This window comes from Palaemon carinicauda, chromosome 14 (genome assembly GCF_036898095.1).
Source record: "Palaemon carinicauda isolate YSFRI2023 chromosome 14, ASM3689809v2, whole genome shotgun sequence".
Classification (NCBI taxonomy): Eukaryota; Metazoa; Arthropoda; class Malacostraca; order Decapoda; family Palaemonidae; genus Palaemon; species Palaemon carinicauda.
The window spans coordinates 40,840,054-40,845,770 of record NC_090738.1 but is presented as its reverse complement, the minus strand read 5'-3'; the positions used below and the strand labels follow the sequence as shown (position 1 = coordinate 40,845,770).

At 35.9% G+C, this 5,717-nt stretch overlaps 1 protein-coding gene across 1 annotated transcript in view; it reads right to left on the bottom strand.

Annotated features, from left to right (window-relative positions):
• Positions 1-3,202, bottom strand: part of LOC137653545 (transmembrane channel-like protein) — a 186,735-nt gene extending 183,533 nt beyond the window's left edge. The window contains exon 1 of the mRNA XM_068387026.1: positions 3,106-3,202. The gene's annotated coding sequence lies outside the window, so the exon portion shown is untranslated. The remainder of the gene's footprint in view (positions 1-3,105) is intronic.
• Between the last annotated feature and the right edge of the window lie 2,515 nt (positions 3,203-5,717).

The window sequence follows — 5,717 nt, the reverse complement described above, 5'->3', positions numbered from 1 at the left end:
ATTCTGTAATAAATATTATTAGGAATTAAATCGTTTAGGTTTACACATCAATCACTTCTGAAGCTATAAGGTGACATTCCCTCTCGTATTAAACACCTGAAGTTTGTTATAAGTTCCTGACCATTTGATTTCTGGGTAAGATTACCAGCTCCATGGTATGGCCCTCAGAGATAACTGGAGCTTATACTGTACTGTACCTAAATAGATAGATTGATAAATAGATCGATCTTTATTGACCACAAATTCTACTTTAAAAACTGCAATACACATACACACACACACACACATATATATATATATATATATATATATATATATATATATATAGAGAGAGAGAGAGAGAGAGAGAGAGAGAGAGAGAGAGAGAGAGAGAGAGAGAGAGAGAGATGTGTGTATATATATATATATATATATATATATATATATATATATATATATATATATGTAATATATATATATATATATATATATATATATATATATATATATGTAATATATATATATATATATATATATATATATATTATATATATATATATATATATATATATGTAATATATATATATATATATATATATATATATATATATATATATATATGTAATATATATATATATATATATATATATATATATATAATATATGTAATATATATATATATACTTATATATATAATATACTTATATATATATAGGTATATAGGTATATATAATTTACTTTATATATATATATATATATATATATATATATATATATATATATATATATAAGGAATGCAAAGAAAATGAATTGTGCAATTGATTCGATGAGAATGTTGAAGTTAGAGGAAGTGTAAAATTTATCAAGTCTTACTGACATAATTTTGAAAATATCATATAGTAGTATTATTAAAAGTTTTGTGTCCGAAACCTGAATAATCGTCTATAGTTAAACCAGTTCTGAAAAGCTTTCTCTACACAGACTGATTTCGACTTCATTCATGTTAAAATGGCTAAAATATGTTAATTGTAAAACCAATTTGTTAGTCACTTTGGAATCGGTAATAGTATTGCCTGATAATCTGTTAGTGCCATAGCCTCTGTACCATGGTCTTCCACTGTCTTGGGGTAGAGTTCTATTGCTTGAGGGTACATTCGGGCACACTATTCTATCTTATTTTTCTTTCTCTTTTTATTTTAAAGCCTGTATAGTTTATATGTAAAAGATTTGTTGTGCTGTTTTTACTGTTCATAAAATATTTTTTAATGGTTAATAACTTCTCTTGTGATTTCCTTATTTCCTTTCCTCTCAGGACAATTTTCCCTGTTGGAGCCCTCTTGCTTATAGAATTCTGCTCTTCCAAACTAGGGTTGTAGTTTAGCAAATAATTATAATAATATACAAATCATCATATTTAAGTCTAAGATTAAAGTTTTTCCTGTTTCTTTCTTCGTATCTGAATTCTTACACTTTCCCCCAATGCAACTCCTGCGTTGTTTAATGTTTAAAGGATGCTCATGAATGGCAGAAGCAAGGGACAGTGACATTGCCCTAGCAAGCAGGGCAGTGTTCTAGAGACAGGGAAAATAGCCCAGTGAGGAAAGGAAATAAGGAAAATACAAGAAAGGTAATTAACAGTTAATATAAAATATTTTAAGAACAGCAACAACATTAAAATAAGTATTTCATGTATAAACTATGAAACTTGAAAAGAAAAGAGGAAGAGAAATAAGATAGTGTGGCCGAGTGTACCCTCAAGCAAGAGAACTCTAACCCAAGACAGTGAAAGACCATGGTAAAGAGGCTATGACACTACCCAAGACTAGAGAACAATGGTTTGATTTCGGAGTGACCTTCTCCTAGAAGAGCTGCTTACCATAGCTAAAGAGTCCCTTCTACCCTTACCAAGAGGAAATTAGCCACTGAACAATTACAGTGCTGTACTTAACCCCTTGGGTGAAGAAGAATTTTATGGTAATCTCAGATGTAGATTATAAGCGCTGTAATATCCAAGAATTTGTGGGCCGACGTGCTGCTTATGATCTTTCCGAGTAGATATTTTAAGCTGCTAATATTTTATTAGGGGTCTTTGTACTTGGTTTATCCAAGATTGTGTGTATTTGGTTTATACAAGATTCAATGTGTATTGGTTTATACAATGTTCCGTGTATTTGGTTTATACAATATTCAGTCTATTTGGTTTATCCAAGATTCAGTGTATTTGTTTTATATGAGATTCCGTGTATTTGTTTTATATGAGATTCCGTGTGTGTTTGGTTTATACAAAATTCAGTGTGTATTGGTTTATACAATATTCAGTGTGTATTTGGTTTATCCAAGATTCAATGTGTATTTGGTTTATCCAAGATTCAGCGTGTATTTGGTTTATACAAGATTCAGCAGTGTGAATGAATAGACGTGAATATTCGGAAGTTTGAGGTCGTAAACAGTATGGCGAGACAGCCGTCTCTGTTGTTGCAATGCAAAAGAAAAATAATCAAATAATGAATAGCGTTCGAAATGTAAAGATGTGTTGGGATGTTATTTTAAATTTCTGACAAAGAAAAAATTTAACATAGTTTTATATTGTCTGCCTAGAGGTCATTCTAAAATCAGCACTTCAATTTGAAATTTTGTATTTTCATAGATAAACTATGAAATAGACACGTGATGAATTGGGTATAAGGGTGGTGGATTGGATTTAAGAGTGACGGATTGGGTTTAATGTGGGACGGATTGGGTTTAAGGCTAAGGGCAAACTTTCTCCTCGGCTTTTACTCCTGATGCCTGGCGGTTGATCTTACTAGAATTAGTATAGACCGGCAGGGGTCACTTGCCTTATTTAGATAGATACTGCACATCACAAAGAACTGGCTATCCTTTGATGTATCTAGCCAAGAAATCCTCTGAGGACCTTTGCGTCAATAGGCGTAGGAGGAGATGATGATGATGATGATTAGAAATAAAAAAGTAAATTACCCACCTTGAACGATGTAATAAATCACTAAAATTTATTTTCTTCGAGAAATTGTAAGTATAGCTATCACTTGATCACAAATGCCTCTTCATTATAACCACATTATAAAAAAATTATAATTTGCTATCCAAAATTTGAATATACAAAACCTTTTGAGTTCAGTAACAGCGAAGTCGGGACTGCAAACCTTTCTAAGATTTTTGTTTTTCCCAGCAACAGACTCAAGGTGTTGTTTACTGAGGGGCGGGGCACGAACTGTGGCTGGCTTGGCTGACCATTACTTTTCGGCCCCAGGTTCTGGTTGGTGTGTTCGTTCGTTGATTATGTTAGTCGATATTAATGCTCTTCTCTTGGGGGCGGAGCTAAACTGAAGACGAGTAAATAGTAGGGCAGTGTTACAAAGTTACCTGTAAAGTAACGATGTCGTAACGTCCCTGACTGGTGATCGCAAGACTGGGATTAGAGACCAGCTCAAACTTGTTAGTTCCTTTGGTCGCTGCAACATCGCCGTCTTTGTGAGCTAAGGATGTGGGCTTTGGGCTTGCCTATAGGTCTATCTGCTAAGTCGTCATTAGCCTTTGCCTGGCCCTCCTTGGTCCTAGCTAGGGTGGAGAGGGGGCTTGGGCGCTGATTATATGTATATATGGTCAGTCTCCAGGACATTGTCCTACTTGATAGGGTAATGTCACTTGTCCCTTACCTCTGCCATCCATAAGTGACCTTTAAACCTTGAGTTAAAAAAAAAACAAAAACAAAAAATATATTCCAGCTTGCGAAATTTCTCGAGAATTCTTTGTTTCATCAATAATTAATTTTGTATAAAAATGTATGCACGAGGAATTTGGGAATTACTAGAATTTATTTCTATATGTTTCTCTGTTGGAGCCCTTGGCTTATAATATCTTGCTTTTCCCACAAGGGTTATAGCTTGGCTTATAATAATAATTGTAATAGTAATAATGATAATAAATAATAATAATAATCATTATTATTATTATTATTATTATTATTATTATTATTATTATTTTATCAGAACCATTTGGCATCACTGTAATGGGAACTAGAAAAATATTCTTATATGAGATGAAAAGATTATGTCAAAATAGCTGTTGGGGGTTAAAACAAAAAGTCTTCTTGCAGACCCTCAGCTCCGGTAATCATTGGCTGCTTCCATGTTCCCTAAGCTCGTTTAATCTTTTCTGTTTAAGAGATAAGTGAGTCAACACACATATGCTTCTCTTTTCTTTCTTCGTCTCTTTGGGATCTGTAAGAATATTGAACTTTTTCTGATTCCGGCGTTTCAAGAGTCATTATAATTGTCGTGATATGAAAGGCGAGTCTGTACTCATATGAGCAGAGAAAACTGTTGGTACAACATTTTGTTATTACTGTTGTTATTATTGTTCTTTGGTAGAAGGATTAGCAGAGAGAGAGAGAGAGAGAGAGAGAGAGAGAGAGAGAGAGAGAGAGAGAGAGAGAGAGAGAGAGAGAGAATGTTTTCGAGTGATTAATGAAACGCTATGAGAATTTGTGGTAATTTCAAAGTTAATTTTACAAGAACCGCTCTAAATTTCCTAATGTGGAATTTTTTGTATAACTTAAATTTAGTGAATACATTAATTAATCCGAAAATTAGAGCACCTACATCTTTTGGAGATTATCATCAAATAAAGAAAAGTTGATACTCAATAAGTCATTAGTAAGACAGCAAGTACTGTTTATAACTTGCATCTTGGAAGTGACCTGGTTTACGGGCTCTAGTCAAGGTCTTGGCATACTTTATGAATAACAGAACGGGTATTTAGAGATTTCAAATGGAGCAAGGGGGGGGGGAGACAGGAGAAGAGAAGACAATGGATTGACGAGCTAAGAAAATTTCTGCGGTGTCCCATGCTTTCTAACACTTCCATTTCTTGCAGCATTGAAGCTTCCCATTTGTCTTTGTCAGGACAATTGGGTGCTTCTTCGACAGTCACAGAGAGGAATAGCGTGGAGGGGAGAATTAGTGTGGAGGGGAGGAGGAGTGTGGAAGAGAGAATTAGTGTGGAGGGGAGGAGGAGTGTGGAAGAGAGAATTAGTGTGGAGGGGAGGAGGAGTGTGGAAGAGAGAATTAGTGTGGAGGGGAGGAGGAGTGTGGAAGAGAGAATTACTGTAGTGTGGAGGGGAGGAGGAAGGAGTGTGGAAGAGAGAATTAGTGTGGAGGGGAGGAGGAAGGAGTGTGGAAGAGAGAATTAGTGTGGAGGGGAGGAGGAAGGAGTGTGGAAGAGAGAATTAGTGTGGAGGGGAGGAGGAGTGTGGAAGAGAGAATTAGTGTGGAGGGGAGGAGGAAGGAGTGTGGAAGAGAGAATTAGTGTGGAGGGGAGGAGGAAGGAGTGTGGAGGAGAGAATTAGTGTGGAGGGGAGGAGGAGTGTGGAAGAGAGAATTAGTGTGGAGGGGAGGAGGAGTGTGGAAGAGAGAATTAGTGTGGAGGGGAGGAGGAGTGTGGAAGAGAGAATTAGTGTGGAGGGGAGGAGGAGTGTGGAAGAGAGAATTAGTGTGGAGGGGAGGAGGAGTGTGGAAGAGAGAATTAGTGTGGAGGGGAGGAGGAGTGTGGAAGAGAGAATTAGTGTGGAGGGGAGGAGGAAGGAGTGTGGAAGAGAGAATTAGTGTGGAGGGGAGGAGGAGTGTGGAAGAGAGAATTAGTGTGGAGGGGAGGAGGAGTGTGGAAGAGAGAATTAGTGTGGAGGGGAGGAGGAGTGTGGAAGAGAGAATTAGTGTGGA